At 40.9% G+C, this 19,994-nt stretch overlaps 1 long non-coding RNA gene across 1 annotated transcript; it reads right to left on the bottom strand.

Annotated features, from left to right (window-relative positions):
- Window positions 1–494: 494 nt before the first annotated feature.
- Window positions 495–3,169, bottom strand: LOC121697515. Its single transcript, XR_006026476.1, has 3 exons — window positions 3,062–3,169; window positions 1,705–1,968; window positions 495–1,302 (listed from the first exon to the last, which is right to left on the bottom strand). It is a non-coding gene; the product is annotated as an uncharacterized LOC121697515 (long non-coding RNA).
- Between the last annotated feature and the right edge of the window lie 16,825 nt (window positions 3,170–19,994).

The raw sequence follows: 19,994 nt of genomic DNA, 5'->3' as shown, positions 1-19,994 counted from the left end.
ATAGAAGGATATAGATAAGGCACAACATACATTCAGGCCCAAGTGCCCATGGGGACCTGGGTTCGAATCCAAACCCACAGTCATTTCCCGATCTCTCTCTCCCACTAGCTCCCTGTCACTCTTCACTGTTCCTATCTGAATAAAGGCAAAAAAGCCGCAAAAATATAAATAAAAAGGAAGATGCAGATAATTCAGCTGTGTGGGGTTAAAGATTGGCTGCATATTTTATAAGAATGTGACATGCCCTGAAGCCTTTGCTATCTGCCCACACACATTATATGTTCCATGAGAACTGCGTGTTTGTGCTTCTTTCTCAATATCAAACCACAGGGGCAACCTTGTATTTGTTAGCAAAGAAATGCAAATGAGCATTAAAGGATTCATATGAGAGTTGACTCAAACACTCAAATACATACACACACAGACACACACACATTCATATGAATTACATGTGCAAAGAATTAGGTTTCCAAGAGTACTGAACTGATGTTTGTTTTCTCTCCATGCTGTTACACTGGGTATTTCCATCCAATTATGTAATTCATAGTGTACTCAAATATGATGACAGTTCATTGGCCATCACTGGCCTGTCATAGCTGTTTCAAAACATATTTGGGTAGATTCTATTCTCAAATGGTGTCATTGGTGTTGACTAAGCTCAACCTGACTGCTCCACTGCTTATCAGCCATCACAGCCAGTGTTGTGGATTCTGTGAGTGTTTCCCGATGATGATCCAGATCTTTTAGGACTCATACCCGGCTCCTTTCCTCACCTGCAGACACCATGACCTTCACCCTCTCTGTGTGCACTCCTCCACCTGTGTCTGGGGCTTTTTTGAGAGCCTTCTCTGAAATACCACCTCCGTACATTCTTTAGCAGAGCTACTCCGTATGTGAGCTGCTGTCTGTGTTCTGTGGGAAGATGTGTCTCTACTCTTACTTCCTTGTCACTAGGTTTTAGATGGAGGCCGTCCACTTTTGATAAACCTTCCAGTTCTCCGCCTCCCTGATTACTCCGCTTCCACCAATGGTCCACTAGGACAAACAAACCAGCCGCTTCCTTTGTGAGGCTATTATTGTGTTATGAGAGGCAGGCAGCGGTAAGTTGTGAAGTGTGACATGCTCCTTCACGCTCTGTCAGGTCACCCTTTGACTCTCGCTCAGTTGTTCAACTCCAGCATCACGGCTGGAATCAACATGATCAACTTCATTAATTCTCCCAGTTCTCATGCCAGCCTCTGATCCTGAGGACAGAGTAATCATGTTCTGCTCCAGTGCAATTCAAACAAGGAGGATCCTTGGCTGTTAAAAAGATAAAAAGTTATAAAGTAGGAGTCTTTATTTGTTGTATATTTTGTTACATTGGTTTAGATTGGTTTACTGAACCAGTATGCAGTGTGTTGAGTTCCCAAATTCACTGTTGTAAATGCAGCAACACACCAAGTTATTTGCCATTAGATAAAGATAATTTCCCCCAAAATTGATGTATTCCTTTAATGTACATAAGCTAGATTATTTTTGGAAGGCAAACACACTTCACATGATTAATAATGCTTTATGCAGTTTGCACAGGATTGTCTACCCTTGTATATTACAGACTGACATCCTATAATATGCCTGATAATACGGCTGAATCCTGCCACATTGGTGTCCTGGCGTTCTCAACTTAACCTTGTATTACAGACATTTGAAGCATTTACAAACCTGGTTGGAGGTGTTCAATCTATTCATCCTTTCTGGCTTTTGGAGGACATACTGTAGACATTTCAGTTGTTGCCAGGGTAACACAAACAAGTCTTTTGATAGCAGGGAATTAACTGCTCCACAAAGAGGTGAGATAACCATGATTTTCTGTGGGGGGTTTTCCGAGGGCGTAACTGACAGTGTTGATTTGTCCAAGAGAAATACAAATCAAAGGTGAATACAGACAGCTTTGGCAATGGACTTGACAGATATTTTCCAGAGAATCTGAGGAGAAATGACAGAGAGTTCAAAATGTAACTCTAAGCCCAACTCTTTTCTCGTTTATCTCACCCCACTAGACAAGTTTGGTAAGGTATGCTAGTGTACAACTAAAAATACTAGAAATCAACACTGAACACATGATCACTGAGTCTTGTGCATTTATAGGCTAGTTTTATTGGCCTAGTGTGCAGCCCTGTTTGTCAATGACATACCCAGGACATGATGAGTCAGCAGATTTGGCATATTATCCTGATAATAATGTATTGAGCTGTAAATTCAGTTTTCATTCGCTGGCCTCCGACAGGTTTTTTTATGCCTGAGGTGTCTCCACGAGTGATTGTTATCTAGAGAATTTGGAATTTAGCTGAATTTACGCTCTGTCTTGTCAGACCCTTATGCAGAATTATCTCCTTGAAGCTTCTCTCTGAGTCATTCTTTCTTTAGGAGCAGGACATTGAGGTCTCTGACCTGATACACAGTGTTGTTACTGTTTGATTAAAATGTATCAAGCCACAGGCCTTCTCTCTAACCTCTTCTTCACTATAGAGGTTGTAAGGCCAGAACATTCTGTTTCATTAGACAAGTTTACAATTCTTCTCAAGACCTTGGAGACAAAAATAGAATTCTGGAAAGTGGAAACTGAAACAAATGGATATTTTACAGCTTTAAATGCTGCTAATCACAGCTTTAAATGGTCTGGTAAATTATCAGTGTTTTGTGTGAAAGGTTAGAATGAAATGCCATTATTTCATATTTTGACACAACTGATCTGTTTATGTAGACATTCCTATACTAATGAACTATATGATACCATAACTCCATAATTCAATAGAATTATAACTACTGTAAATCTGTTGAGAAGAAGGGGTTTGCCACAGACCACCTGCGCCACTATTTGTGCTTTGGAATGAAATCAGTATATCACAAATAATGAACCTTAGAAGAATATCATGCTCACAAACATAGCCTATGTGCACTAATGGTATATGTGTCAATTTCAGATACATAGGAGAGGTGTTAAATTCCAAGTGCTATAGGTAAGGGGTTTCCTAAAGCAGCCAATCAACAACCAATTTACCATCAAAAACAAACTCACCAAGGCAACCTTTGTGGGCATAAAAAACATCAGCAACAGCCTTCAAGAGCATTTCACTGGGGTTATTAAGCAGGCACCTTCCTTCATCAGTGTTTCGTTGAATTAATCCCACAACACTTCCAAAAGGCTAAACAATGGTGTCTAGCATCCCAGACCAACCCCCTCCACATTTACTGTAATGGGCTCTCAACCAACAACTACTGACAAATTCTTCGGTCATTCCTCTTCATTGCTGTTGCCATTTATGATCCAATCAGCACATTCTTCATTCAGTCAAAGATACATCAATGTGTAATGGCTAAGTTTTACTGTGCTATTATGTTTGTTTTATACTGTGTCCATCATCACATATAAAGAAATGAACTGAAAGACCCTCATCACAGCCTCTTTATGTCAGATAGCAAGGGGGCAGCTAGAGCATGTGTTTATCTCCTAGTGGCCTTGTTACCAGCAGCTGTGGCTCCTGATCCAAGGACACAAAGCCTAATGCTGCAGCTGGAGACTAATGCTTCATTTCTATTGTTGTGTGAAAAGCATGCACACACACACTAAGACTAGAATAAATAGATAGCACCCTTGTCCTCATATCAGTTACAGTATAAATGTCTCCTTTAAAGTTGCGGTAAAGCCATTAAGTAATTTGCAGTAAAACCTTATGCTGAGCTATTGTAAATTGTGAAAGCAAAAGTAATAAAGCCATAGAGACTTTCTGTGAGCTAGTACCACTAATGGCAAGCTGATTTAATTCCCTCTCAGGTAATGGTTCTTAATTGCACCAAAACAGGTCGATGTTCTGGCTTTGCATTACAGATAGGTACTTGGACTTGACTGTTGCTGTATAGGTTAGGTTTATGTCATTAGTTGTGAATAGGTGTGATGATGACTGTTATGGCCAGGCGCACTAGCCACAACATGAAACGACAAAATTGTCAATTGGGCTCGTTTGTCTAGGGGGATTTATTAAACAAATTTAAATTACAAATATAGCCGCAAGCGGCAATGGCGGGCCCGAGCACCTGCGGGCCGCAACCCGCGATATTTCAGAATCTAACAAAGCACCGACATGGTGCATGTGTAAAATGTACATATTTTGATGTGTGTGCTATTTGTTTTTCCATGTTATTTTCTGGCACATTTACTTGCTTGGCCAGGTGGGGGCACAATGCAAGGCAGGCTCATTGTGTGTCATCATAATCATAATATATATTAACCTGAGAAATGTCAAATTATTCATTTTAAGCAAAGAACATTTCTGATACACTTTTTGGCCAGATGGTGGCGCTATATTAGGCATGTGAATTACACATGTGAATATAATCACAATAATGATATCCAATATTTTATTAAGTTTCAGATCAATCACTTAAGGCATTGTCCATTTCTAGCACATTTCCTACTTGGCCAGGTGGTGGCGCTATGCCAGGCAGGCCCATTGGGTGTCTGGATATCAACATAATCATAGTATCTATTAACCTGAGAAGTTTCAAACCATTAATTCAATGCACTGTGACTTTATCATCACTACCATGGTATTCAAAGACCAAGTGAAATTTAAAACATTTCAAGCCATGCATGGTGAATTAAGACACATTTATTGTTTATGTGGAAGGGTATTAAAATTCATAGTTTCGCCATTTCGTCAAATTACGTCTCGTCTAGGAGGAGTATGTTAAAATTGATCATGTCCACAATGCAAAAAATCCCAATTACCTCACTTCCTGTGGGCGTGGCTAATGGCATGTTAATACAAAAGTTGATTGTTTTGGGAGTTACATACATCCACCAAATTTGGTGTGTGTATCTAAAACTATATGCCAACCACAAGTCACAGTGACATAAGGGGGCGCTATGGAGTTCCTGGGCCAAGCCCAGTGCCAAGGCTTTTCACCTGTGTATTCATGGTACCTCTTGACGTGTGTGCCAAATTTCATGCGTTTTCACTGATGGGAAGCACCTCTTTTAGCATCACAATTCATCACATTTTAGTCCGCACAAAATACTAAATACCTCACTTCCTGTTGGGCATTGTACATACGAAAGTTGTTCATCTTGGGGAGATACACACACCTACCAAATTTGATGCGTCTAGCTGAAAGCATGTGCCAACCACTGCATCAATCACCTAAGGGGGCGCTACTGAGTCCTCTTGTGCCTAACTGCTTTGCGAGTTAGGCACAAGAGTTATTGCGACTTATCACCCGGAGAGAAGAAATACTCTTTTCTGATTGGCTGGTGGGGTGGCTTTTAATTATGAATAACGGGACACCTATGAAGTAGATCTGGTAAAAAAAGTTTAATCGCCGTTCCATATTAATGCTTATGAATGGTAACTATAACAACGATAGTAGGACGACGTTTGAGCCTGGAGGCAGGCTTCGCAACAATGGAATCAACTGTAAGCAAGCTAACTGTCCATTCTATCGCTGTTATAGGGCCAACGAAAGTTGTACAACAAGCTGAACTTGAGCTTCTTTTTAAACGGAACCGCATGTTTCCTTTGCTTTACAGTGGCAACCGGGTGATAAGCGGGATAACGGCCTTCGAGGTGTGTCCAGTTATACGGAATTAATGGACTCGGCGGAGGCCATTAGAGGCTGCGCGTCGGGGAGTTCTTTGCCCCTCGCCCTCGTCCATTAATTCCGTATAACAGCACACCTCGGCGGCCGTTATCCCTTACATATCACGTTCCCTTTAATCAGGAATCCACTGTCTGCTTAGTCAAAAAACAAACATGTATTAGTTTTATGTTTTGGTGTAATGGTTGCTGTTGGGTAAAGAGCAGTGCAGTGAGGACATGCTCTCTCTGTTAGTAACTAGCACCAATATCCATGAGCTTTAGCCTCTTTGCTAGCACCTGGCTGCGCTGTGTAGGCTATACAGCATATTCGCCATACTGGCCTGGACTCAAATCTGCAGCCCCAGCATGAGAGGCAGGCATCTGTCTAACATCTGTCATTAGCACATCTCTTAAGCTAGTGGGGAATGAGGCTAGCTCTCTGCAAAGCACTGTACTGGCTAGTATTGGCCACCATCACACCACCTACCAAGTGAAGGACTGGGGTTCAACAGAAATTACATTTGTGGTAATAACAGGTAAAGCAGCAGGTAATCTTAAAGGAGAATTCCGGTGTGATATTGACCTAAAGTGTATCAAAACATGATACCGAGTGTGAACGTATGTCTCATAGCCCATCTCGGCTTGTCCCCTGCACTCCAAAATCTGGCGCTAGTTAGCCGATGCTACCAACATCTTTTTCAATAGTGGTGCTTCGGCATCGGGCTAGCCATGCAAATAAATCACTGTTTTACACCCATTTACGAGGCTCAATGTATCTCCACACTTCATTGGTAGACTTCCGAGGGCCCTGAAATTTAAAACGAGACATTGAGAACTTTGAAAAAGCACTGGTAGTTTACTTACAAGACGATTTATACAGACAGTATCTTCACGAAGTTTAGCGTTTGCAGCCATCTTGAATTTAGTCACGATAAGTCGAGCAACGAGTAAGAATGAACAGCTATGATAAGGGATCAGATTCCAAAAATAATTCAGTGGAAATACATGGATTCCAGTTGCTGCTACTGGAAGAAACTGGAATCCATGCATTTCCACTGAATTATTTTTGGAATCTGATCCCTTATCATACCTGTTCATTCTTACTCGTTGCTCGACTTATCGTGACTAAATTCAAGATGGCTGCAAACGTTAAACTTCGTGAAGATACTGTCTGTATAAATCGTCTTGTAAGTAAACTACCAGTGCTTTTTCAAAGTTCTCAATGTCTCGTTTTAAATGTCAGGGCCCTAGGAAGTCTACCAATGAAGTGTGGAGATACATTGAGCCTCGTAAATGGGTGTAAAACAGTGATTTATTTGCATGGCTAGCCCGATGCCGAAGCACCACTACTGAAAAAGTTGTTGGTAGCATCGGCTAACTAGCGCCAGATTTTGGAGTGCAGGGGACAAGTCGAGATGGGCTATGAGACATACGTTCACACTCGGTATCATGTTTCAATACACTTTAGGTCAATATCACACCGGAATTCTCCTTTAATCTTGAAAAAAAGTGTACAGCCAAGTTTAGAAGTATGTATTTATTTTATACATACTTCTAGGCACAGTCATGACATTAAATGTGTAATTACATGACATGCATGCTTTTAATCCCAGTGCAACTACCAGAAGCTACAGAGGGCCTAAAAGAGACAGATTGTTGCGAATTGCCATCAGGGCGTGTGAAAGTCTCTAATCCCTAAATCACATCTTTTGTGTGCAATCATGGTGGGTGGTTTTCTCACTGAAAAGCATTTAAACTCACATAAGCATTTCAGGAATCAGGACACTAGGCCCTAAAGGAGACTGCTTGTGTAAGTTTAGTCAGTCCTCATATTATTGAATATTTCAGATTGTATACATACATCAGAAATGTTTCATTTTCAGCAGCAAAAGCACCGTTTTATCTTTCACACTAGCAAAGCTGGAGCAGGACAATCATGAGGAGGTGCTGGGAGTAATTGATGGAATGTATGATGCCTGATTGGTGTTGTGACTGATTACCAAGGCAACGGAGAGTGACAGTGCCAGAGAGAAACATGGCAGGCAGGAGGAGAGGTGGGCAGGGTCAGATAGAGGTCACCCACGCTGACCTGCATGGGCTGCTCGGAGATGTGTGTGAGATGTCGTGCCCTGGTGAACACCGACTGATGGTGTACATTCTCCATTATGCTCCCCTCGGCAGGCACTGGCAGTGATGTATGATGTGTCTTTAGTTTAACTTCTGACACTTGGGAAACAATACAGGCACAACTCCTACAGATTTTGTAACAATGTGTGAAGTTACATGGCATTTAAATACAAAAAAAATAGAAATGACTGGTGAATTACTTGCTATTTACCTTATGATGCACACACGGTCGCGCGGACGCGCACGCACGTAAACACACACACAATCATAGACTTTATAGACATGTATAGAAAAAGCATGCTTCCTTATTTGGTATTCTACCCCTGTAACAATACATTCAGATGTGGAATTATGTGAATTCACTCTCTAGAGACATTCTAGTGAATCCTGAAGCCAGACACTTCCTACACTAACTATGATAGCTTCTCACTAGTGCTAGATTAATAAAACAATGTTTTGTGTGAAATATTCTCACTCAACTCAGAGATTCATGACAATACTGGTAGTATTTTTTTAAGTCAAGACATTTTATGGATTTTACTGTAAAAGACATATGGGCATATATTGGACTTGTATTGATGAAGATACATTAAATGTAGAATAGGTGCCAGCCTATAACTATACTTACAATACCATCGTTAATATAGTTTCTTGCTTCATTGCTCCTCTTGTCCTCATAACAGTACCCTTATGAGCACACTGGACATCCGCTATATGTTTTTGCAACTAATACTTTGAATGCTGGCTACTTGCTGGAGTTTCATCCACTGCCAGTGTTATGTAACCTCTAGTCTAGTGTATAATGCAGATTGCTGAATGCATTGTAATATGTTTTTGCCTGACTGACATTGGACACTGGATTTTTCTGCTTTATCAGGCAGAAGGGACGCTCCTTTTTCAGCTGTTTTTTGCTGAAGGTTTATTCCTGTTGATTTCTTCTGTCGCCTGCGTGCTTGCTGAGGAGGGTCCTGGCCTTGAGTGTTGTAAAGCACTTTGAGACAATGATAATTATTAATGCTGCTATATAAATTAGTAAAACTGAATTCCATCAATTCTAAAACAGACTGAACGTCTGATATTCTAGTCATTGTTTCATGTGACACTGAAAACAAATCCAAGTTCAACCTGGACATACAAACAAGTGTCGCATATTAATTTGATATGGTTAAATAATTCTGTTCCATGGAAGTAGTGTTAATCTATGCTAGCCTGACTGTCCAGAGTAGCAGTAGAGTTGGCATCTGTGTCAGCAGTGGCAAACATATTTCATATATCACTGCCAGACATTGACCTAAAAGACCATGTTGTGATTCAAATAGTCATGAATTAAAAGCTGATGTACACTGAGGTTAAGTAAGGTCCAAAGTCATACTCTAAAGTGCCATTCACATTTCTGCCCAAGGCAAGGGATGAGCTGGCCTGGTATGATGGTGTTTAGTGATTTTTCTGCAGCATGCGGTATGCCGCTGTGGGCATAGCCTAAGGACTGCTCTGAATGGTCCCTCTGTCTCGTAGACTATGAGAGTGAAAATGATTGGGGCTGTCTAGTGGGCTGAGAGCTAGTTTATCATTTAAACCAGTTTTGGTTTGTGTATGAATAAATTACCTGCCATACCTGCCATTTTTGTACAAATGCTTGGTCAATTAATTGAAAAATGGATTTCAACATTGTGGTAAATGTAAAAGTGTTTGACTGAGAAAAACATTATTACTTTTATGATTAATTTGATCAGTTGTGTTAAACGAGGTATAAAGTGTATAATAGTGTAGGCCTATTTGAATTGAAATAACATAAATACATTTGGACACATGTAGGGCTGAGTAAGTAATGCTCAGAAATGAATGGTGTACAGGCTACCCAGAACTGCCACCATTTCATATATTAATACTTGCATTGATTTGATTTTGATTTTTAAATAATACAAAGACAAAAGGCGTATTATACAATTCTTACATTTTGAAATGTATCTCACCACGGCAAGCTGCCAGCTGGACAAGACTTCCATGTATGTTTAGCTCAGACTGTCCTGAATCTGGCAATATAACAACCATGGTGGAGGGGGACTTTGGGGCTGAGCATGACAGACATATATGTGGTGTGCTCCTTACAGAAATAAATGCCATTTTTTATTTAGTGATGAAAAATGACCTGACTTGACCCCAGTTTGCGTATTAGCCCGTGTGTGCACTCATGATGATTCTCTACAACAACTTTTTACTGCATTGCCATGAACAAAGTAAAGGCAAAAGAGTGTTTCTTTGTCGAACAAATTGGGATGCAATGTGAGCATTGAATTGGATGCCATGCAGGAATTTGCTAGGATCTCAAAACTGGATTATGAACATGCTTTGCCATAGAGAAACACATGATTGGATTATGAACATGCTTTGCCACAAAAATACACAAAAACGTGGGGTAAGTCGGGCTATATGAAATTATTATTTTGCCGTCACATCATCTGTTTTATAACCTGGAAGGATCGATATACATTGGTACCAATGGATAGCTCTGTGTCTCCTCTTTCATCTGATATGCTTGCCATATATTTGGACATGTATCTCACCATTGCAAGATGGCAGCTCGACGTGTCTTTCGTGTGTGTGGGGCAGACTGTCCTGAATCTGGCAATATCACTGCCATGGTGGAGGGATTCTCTGGGGCTGAGCAAATGTAAAAAATATGTGGTGTGTGCCTTACGGAAACAAATGCCATTTTGTATTTAGCCCTATGAGCCCTACTCTATTTTTGGCCATTCTCACTACCTTTAGTTATAAGCATTTATCCTGGTCATTGTAATTACCATTTACACATGCTATATTTATTTTCAGCACAGTGTACAGTATAAAACCGCGATTAAAATGTGTGTCTGGGCGCTGAACAGAATCATAGGTGCGATGAAAACATTCCAAACTCACAGCCAACCACTGTCCAGTCTGAAAGGATGAACTGTCCAGTCATGCATTTCTGGGGGATTCTGAAAGGATGCTGCCAGAAACATTGTTTTCCACTTCACCCAGGCATGACTTGACAGGCTTTCTTGTGAGAGAGTGCTGCCTCATCCAGCTGACAATTCACTCTGTACCATAAATCTGAGCTCATCGGACAGCACTGAGGAGAGAGCAGGCATTTCACTGTGCATTTTAAATGCATATAAAATGTGTGACTATAGTTTCACCTTATCCATTCATGACAAGCTGAAATATAAATCAGTTTATGTTTATTTTCTAGTATTCTAATACAAATAATTTCTCATTTGTTATGATAATAAAACTATCTGCTGTTTTTACACATTTATAAATGGTGATGTGGAGGCATGGCAATCCTCAAAATGAAGAGAGTGTCTGATTTAACAGCAATAATTATTTTATAAATAGGCATAAGGGTATTAGAACTGATGTACATATTTGTGGACACATCCGTGCTTGATAATCCATTCCCAGTCCATGTTATTTGTTATTATTGTTTGATTTACTGGAGAGCTGTCTTGTGTGTAACAATATACCCACCTTAAAAAGTGTCCATGCTAATGTCTAGATATAGACATTCATTTGTTGTTTTAAAGCAGGCATGGTCCTGTAACCCAGCCCCAATTTTTCCCACCTACAAAATTTGAGGGCAGGAAATCCAGTCTGCAGTTGCTCCATTGAGAGGTATCTATGTCCAAATAAGATGTGTTCGGGCCATTGTTCACAACAGAATTGCTGCCGCTGGAGAAGCAACATTAAAGATAGCACAACAACTTGAAAAGATGAACAGAAATCAGTGATTATACATTTGACATTCTCAAATTTTGTGGACTAGGTAAATTCGGGCTGGCTGAGGCTAGGATAACATATGCCCCATAATCAAATCGAAATGGAGTGTTACCAGGTAAGTTAGCTTCTCTTGACAACCAGCCAGCAGTGTGATGACTCCATATAATTCACACCAGCGCATACATCCTGTTCTGAAGAGGAACAGTCATGGCAGTGGGTGGGAGCCGGCAGTACAAATGGCTAGAGTATCAAATACTGAGTGTTGTCTATTGCATTGTGGGAAATGTGATATGTCATGTAATGCAGGTGGCTGGAACAGAAATAAAACAGCTTCCTGTCGTGTCCCTGTCAGACCACATAATAAAACACTAGAACATGAAGTTGGACTGATGTCTGCCTAAAAACATCTCGTCAGAGCTGCACAATTCAATCATTTACCACCAGGATCACTAATGCCAAGAAAAGAAAGCTTGTCCAGTTCATCTACCAAAAGGAGTTCCTGAGTTTATTAATAGTGTGGCAGAATGGGGTAAAATGAGCCAATGGGAAAGTTGAACCGCTGCAAATCTTGACATCCACACCATTTTTGTCATGTGATCCTAAATTTACCCTTTTAGTTTTCATTTTTCTGCTGGATGATGTGGTAAGCATGCTTTTTTCACTTTTTTGCCATTGAGAGTTATCTCAGTTAAAAAGGTACATCAGATGTTGATGAACTGGCAAACGTGTAAAAGACATGAGAGGATAGTGAATGTGCAGCTCTGGGTTAAGCGCTTTTCCCAAAATGGTGTCTGTGGACCAGTGCATTGGAGGTAAGTTCAACAGGTGGTTTATTTAAAGGGCAAAATGGTTTGTTGTTTTATGCTGAAAAGATTAATAAAAAAACACTGTACTGACTGATGTTTCCATTTTACACCAACAAAGGACCTTTTGTCTACCTTTTCCAGCAATGTTCAATATTTTCCAAACTCGTGTATCTCAAGCTGGGCCTTCATGGGTTTCTCATTGTCTTGGAGGTTATTTTGCTTCAAGCACGGCCTGAGGTGGTATATAGTTGTCACAGGTGATGAACCACAGCAAATGTCTTTATGGCTATTAATCATCTGGAGGAATCGTGCTGAGGAACGACCATGGAAATGGCAAAGAGCCTCCAGAGAGAGCATTGTAGGCATAGCGAGCATAATTCAGACTTGCTCATGAGCACAACATTGAGCCATTTCCTCTGAGGGAATCATTACTAGGACCCCTCACTGAGCCTATCACTATTATTGTCTTCAGACTGAGTGAACATTGCATCTCTTTATTCTACACAGAGTAAGATATTCTTAACATGCAACTCAGAGCCACACAGACACACATACAAATGCACTCATCCAATTCCATTTGGATAGCAAAGGCACCCAGGGGTGTACTGAATTGATGTTGCGTTATTGCCCAATTTAATGTTCACAGTACGAGTGGTTCAAGTGGTCATGGTGGGTTATAGCAAAAACACTGTGAAGAACCAGAAAGCATTTCTCATGAGGTCATATGCCCTGCCATCACACAAACAGTATTTTTAAATCAGAGCTTATACAGTAGTTTTCATGTTCTCAGATAAACTGGATGAGTTGATGTTTGTTCAGATGATTTATCAGTGATACGCTATCCATCTGATCTAAAAATGTTACTGGTTTAATTTCCATTCTGTTTCAGTCTTGCTTGTTAGAGCATATTCACATTCTCAAAACACCAAAGACAGAAAGAATACAAACATTTGTCTTCTGGCATCAGCTTCCACATTTTAAAGAGCATCACTATATGCTGGCATGGTCCTGTTCCCAAGGACAGAGTATCTCCTGTCACCAGTAGCTTTAAATCACCTCACAGTGTGCCTTTCTCCACATCCGCTCAGATCGAATGCAGTCATAGACTGTGGACCAGATGTATACATTTGCAAACGTAGCTTTTATCAGCACCATGGCCAAACCACAGAAAGCCGCAGAAGTTATCATACCTGTAGCTCATCGGGTAATCAACGCCTTTCTCCGCCCCCTATTGCAATTTGTGAACGTTCACAACTGTAACTATTGCAATTTGTGAACGTTGATTTTGCTTGACTTATCGGCCTTTGACACTATTAATAATCGCATCCTTCTCTCTATACTCTAACATAGGAATCTCCGGCTCTGCTCTCTCCTGGTTTGAATCCTACCTCACGGAACGCTCGTTTAACGTATCATGGCTTGGACAGCTATCTGCACCTCCAACACAGGCACCTCACTATCTCACCACAGGGGTCCTCCAGGGCTCAGTGCTGGGCCCCCTTCTCTTTGCAATCTACACCACCTCCTTGGGACAGATTATCCGTTCGCATGGGTTCTCATACCACTGCTATGCAGACGACACACAGGTCTATCTGTCCTTTCCACCTGATGACCCCTTGGTCTCGGCACGGATCTCGGATTGCCTCTCAGACATATCTACATGGATGAAGGCACATCACCTCCAGCTAAACCTCTCAAAAACTGAACCACTGGTCCTCCCAGCTAAACCTACAGCCTCCCAGCTATACACCATGACATCAACATCAAATTTGACTCCCTGCCTGTTTCACCTACCAGGGCTGCAAGAAATTTAGGCGTTGTTCTTGACAACCAACCTTCTCCGATCATGTTGCCTCGGTCGCCCGGTCGTGCCGTTTCGCACTTCACAACATACGGAAAATCAGGACTTACTTGACTCAAGATGCTACCCAACTCCTGGTTCAGGCAATAGTCATCTCACGACTTGACTACTGCAACGCCCTCCTGAAAGGTCTCCCAGCCTGCGCAGTGAAACCCCTTAAGATGATCCAGAATGCGGCGGCGCGCCTGGTCTACAACCAACCCAAAAGGGCAAATGTTAAACGTCCCACATACTCGACGCACCCGACCAGTAGCGCGACAATGTGACGTCACAGAAGTGCCGTAACCATTTATACTTGCGCGTGGTGGTCGCGACACTAGTTGCAATATTCTCCTGAACAGAGGTGTCGCTGTTGTAAAAAGACTAACGCTAACTACGTTACACAGCAGAAGAAGCTGCAGTAAGAAACACTAGTAGCTAGCCTCTGTGATGGTACTTCAGACTTTGGTTGCTACTATTCACAACTACCATCATCATTATCATCTAGTTTCCAAGGTGTGTGTGTAATGGTGAGAAACTGTTTCAGCAAATCTAACTTTTATTTATTTGTAAATGTATTTGTTACTACTTGTTTATTTAACTGTGAATAGTGTTGATTAATATTTGACACATTGACCGTTCCGGTTACCATAACAACCGGAATGTTTACTGCCTCCTCATTTGATGTTTATGCTGAGCAAAGATTCTAGAGTGGAGCGTAGAAGGGCATAATAGTTTTGGGTACAGCTGGCTTGCTAACTCACACATACTGGCAATAAAACTCTCCCATGTCCTTTACATGACCATGTGGTGTCAAAATGAAGCTGTTACAGATAAACATGTCTTAGAAATGTGAAAATCTTAATATCTTTATGTATATCAATTACTGTATATGTAGTGCCTCTGTCCTATATTATTTAGGAAAAATCAGTTGCATTATCTTTTGGCTTAAGCCATAGCCATTGAGTTCATTGTAACCCTGAATACCCTACATATAGCCTTAGCTCTGGATGTCCCCTGTGTGCATTTGAGTATATTGGTCTGCATGGAGGGTTATTTTCTTCACACTACATTTATTGTTTGCTATAAGTCACTCTGGCATACATGGCCTCTTATGGTATAGTACCATCATAAAGCTCAATGGGTGTCATCTTCATACTCCGAGCGTCATGCACATGACACATAAAAGCCATCATGAGCAGCCTGATGACATCTGGTCTCTGGACATCCACATCTATTCATCTCATTTCTACACAGTGTTTCTGGTTGTGTTGTGTATATCATGTTTAAATAAATATGAACTTAATAAATATGTCTTTTTTTTTGGCTTTTTAATGCCTTTATTGATAGGACAGTAGAGAGTGACAGGAAGCGAATGGGAGAGAGAGCAGGGGTGGAATTCGGAAAGGACCATGGGACGGGAATCGAACCCGGGTCGCCGGCGTACGGTGCAGGTGCCCCAGCCAGTTGTGCCACAGCTGCCGCCAAAGCCATAAATATGAAACTCAAGGTTGTACCCATGGAGGGGATGGGGCGGGGGCATAGCTAGCTAGCCTGGTTAATGGGCAGATTGAACTATGTATTCCTTCTCCAAAAGAGTGATTTATTGGCATCAGACACAAGCTATGACTAAAACAATACACCCTTATCTTCTCTTTTTGCATATTCAGAGAAAAGTTTGTTGTGACATTAAGGGCAATGGAGACCAGAACTAAGTGCCATTTCATTGGTGTAACTCTAAAATGCTTCACGTTGGTGTTCTAAATTATCTTTGCCAACATGTTTCCCCCAGTGCAGCTATGTTTTAGCCTGGCCACGCCCACCTACAGTAGTAGAGCTCCTTTCAGGAACACCATGATTCACTAACGTTTCCATCAGACCCCAGAAAGGTAGAGCCAATCAGTGACGGGAGGGGAAGACACTAGTTTCGAAATTGAAAGCGGCTGTGGTAAAAGATAGTAGCAGTGCCTGCAAACATCAAAAATTGCAGTCAGAAGCAAAGGTAGGCCTACATACTGTACATTGTTTCCTGATTGACGATCGATGCTGTTTATTGTCAGTTTGTAAAGTTTAGGCGAAGTAGGAAGTAACATATGGAATCCCTGATCAGTAAGGTTAGGCTGAACCAATGATTTCAAAGTTAACGCAAAGTTTACGCCCACCACCATACTAGTGTTGGAAATGGTCACACAGTGAATGAGTCTGATTTGAAACAGAACAGTCATGTGGGCCACTGATTAAAGATCGGGCTCTCACAAACAGTTCTAAACTCAAGTTTAATACAACCGGTATAACATAATTTTAAGTATTTAAACAGGTGTCTAAATATTCTAAAAACACAAGACCCACAAGCTGACTTGACTAAATGTTGAAACAGGATGCCTTACGGCTGGGCAGCCAGCGTCATTATAGTTTAATGGTGCTTATGACACAAAGGACCTGACAAGTTAGAGGATTCTTAAACCACTTAATTCTTAAACCATTTAAATTCATGCTGGTGTCCGGAACTATAGAGTTTGATCACAAAAGGACACATTCATTATTCCTCAATTCCTTTTTATGAGAGGACATGAAATGGAATGTGAGAATTTTAAATTTTTAATAGTCTATAGGATTTTCTTCTGGTGGAGAACAGAAATGAAAACTGAATAAACCCCGCTATATATGATTGAAGAGAATGCAGGGTTGAATGCACTTTGAATGTATTTTGAATACAGCAATGCAAATTATTATCCAGTCATTCTGTAATATTTTGTAGTGATGGGGACGAGACCGCCTATGCCGAGTCCGAGACAAGACCGAGTCTTTGAAGGGTCGAGACCGAGTCGAGACCGAGTCCGTTGGTTTTCAAATACAGACGAGTCCGAGTCAAGACCGAGTCTTTGAGGAAGCAAGTCCGAGTCGAGACCGAGTCCTTTAGGAGTCGAGACCAAGACCATAAAAACATGTCAGTTTTCATATTCATGATTTAATATCACCCCAATTAATAATCTACAGTTAGGCCCAGGCTTGGAATTTCACCATTTTAGGGGCAAGGCCACTTGGCCTTCAGTTGGGCATATTTGGTGGGGGGCACAAAGGCCACATGTCAGGGCACCAAGGCCAAAGTTAACTATACAGTAGTAGGCTATAAAAATAATCAAAGTTGTATTTAGCCTATTCACAGCAGTAGACCTGCATCACTGTATGAAACATTACAAAAACATGAAACATGACATATTACATAGAACTGTAAATCATCTGATATATTTAATATTTATATTTATTTTATATTTGGCCTGTTATGGAATCATGTATTGAACAATTTAAGCACAGCTCAGCTTTAAGAAACTCAAATAGCCTAGATGCGTGCTTAGCATTTTTTGATTATTAAGACTCCTTTCACAAACTCTTACTCAGCTGTATATCCTCTGATTTTAATATTTACTGTACCTATATCTAGGCAATATTTGTAACATTTATTTTGTATTTGGCCTGTTATGAAATCATTAAGAACGATTTAAACACATTTTGAAACCTAAAGACCAAAGTTGGAGACATGAATGTAGACCTTGCTGCAGATTAGATTTTTAATTTAACCGGAATAGCCTACTCTGGAACGGCTTACTGTACAGGGGACTGCTTTACACCTTTGTGTTCGGTAAGGTCTGTTGTTTATTCTGATATATGGTTTGTCATGTGTTGAACGAAGGGTTCGTGAAGTATTCCACCTAGATGAATGGGTAGGTAGACGTTATGATTAAATTTAATTATATTATTTACTTTTCTCGCGAACCGTTCACCACAGCAATTAGCGGCTAACATCGTTTAAAGGATGAGAAAAAGCTCTTTCATGTGATGTGATACATGTGTCTGTGTATTGAGTAGGCTTAGCGATTGCGAGTAGCCTATTTCAACTGAGAAGAATGGGTGAATTTGGACGCACTTTCTGTCTTGCCATGCGCTGTCATTTTCTCCACTGTGTAAGACTGAATTAGTTTGCGCTGTGATGCTAAGATTATTTTGACAGGCTATAGGCTAAATAAAAATCGCTATTAAACGGACGCAAAGCAGAATATTGAAAGAAGGGGGCACCAAGGCCAACGCAAGGGGCAAAGACGTGGCCGCCGTGAAATTTCATTTTGAATTTTTTTTTATATGAACATAAAAAAATGCGTTGGTCTCGAGGACTCGGTCTGAAATTACGAGTCCTTCTCCTCCCACTGTGGTCCGAGACCGAGTCAAGACCGAGTCTTTGAAGGAACAAGTCCGAGTCGAGTCCGAGAAAGCAGAAATCGGTCTCGAGACCGGACTTGAGTCCGAGACCGGACTCGAGTACTACATCACTGATATTTTGGGTTTGGTTTAAGATCAGTAGGCTACATGCCTTTGCTGGGCTTGTAAAGCTTTGTATAGACCCTTTCAAGAGATTTCCATTATCAGCATCATAGTTGGCCCCACAAGGCTTCCGTTTTAACATTCCATATGTTATCTTAATGCAGAGGAAGTAGATTGGGAACCAAATAGAATGTTCAAGTATTGTTTTTGTTTTTGTTGTTGAAAGGGTCTATAAAGAGAAGAACAATGGTTGTCATGTCAGTCACTAGAATGGTTGCTATGGCCATTGTGACTATGATATTTACTACCACTACTACTACTACTGACTGCTCCACAGCACGCAGGCCACCTGGTTGAAACGTGCCGCCACGTCCTTCTATACCGTATACTGTACATAATCAATGAGCTAGTTAGAAGTCAAATGAGGCTTATACCTGTGGCAGATTCTTACAGAGCAGGATCGTCCACAGCTTCCACGTCTTCATCAAGGCCATACATGTGTTGACTCCAGCTTTGCTCATACATCTTACATATTATTGCAGAAGAAATGTGAAGATTTTGCTGCCGTGGTCAGACATTCTCTGTCCTCAGCTATAAAAACACTGTCCACTGGTTTTAAGATGAATGGCTGGAACATTGCAGTACTGTACACTGTGATAGACCCAGACTGAATTCAGGTCCTAGAAAATCTTTAGAAAAAGCATCTGGATTATTGCACAGTTACTTTCATTGCAGAATATGTCATTTTAGCAGCAGGATACAGAACATTTGAACATTTCTGTCAGGAGTGTGAGGTATTTGAGGCTCTTCTGATGTAAATATAGCTACAATATGAGAATGACGACTTGGCAATGGACCAATTGAAATCATATTCAATTTTTAAAGGAGAAAGCTGCGTGTCTGATTTACATGCCATCATTAGCACAATCCATATTTCATGGAGATGTCAGTCCATACAAATGATGTTATACACTAAAAGAGGAGTAGAAAGAGAGGGGCACCATGGGAGAAAGAGCAAGAGAGAAGGGATTCATCTAAAGTATGACATTGTGGGCTGCAATAACATAACATAGTGAGCAATCAATTACACAGCTGTCTCATCCAAGGTCTCCTTCCTGGTGAGTGTGTGTGTGTGTGTGTGTGTATGTTTGTGTCTTGGGAATGGATGCAGTGTTTATGCTATCTAGCTCCCCCCCCACCCCCAACAAAGAGAGTAATGACCCCCAGCCCGCGCTCTGGACAGGAGATGAGTTTTCTGTGAGCAGATCGCTTCCTGTCTACACAGTGCATTCATATCAGCAAATGCAGTTTTAATTAAAAACACATGATTATTTCATTATGATTTATTGCACGGGCCTGCAGGAAGGTGAGGAAAAAGCACATTTATTAAAAGAAAAAAAAAGTCAGGTAAGTCAAGTCAAAGTCAACTGTGTGTGTGTGTGTGTGTGTTTGTGTGTGTGTGTGTGTGTGTGTGTGTGTGTGTTTGTGTTTCCCCCATCATCTATGAGACCTATTGGAAGCTTAAGCGAA

This window comes from Alosa sapidissima, chromosome 22 (genome assembly GCF_018492685.1).
Source record: "Alosa sapidissima isolate fAloSap1 chromosome 22, fAloSap1.pri, whole genome shotgun sequence".
Lineage (NCBI taxonomy): Eukaryota > Metazoa > Chordata > Actinopteri > Clupeiformes > Clupeidae > Alosa > Alosa sapidissima.
The sequence above is the reverse complement of the archived record's forward strand: the minus strand, read 5'-3'. Positions and strand labels throughout refer to the sequence as shown.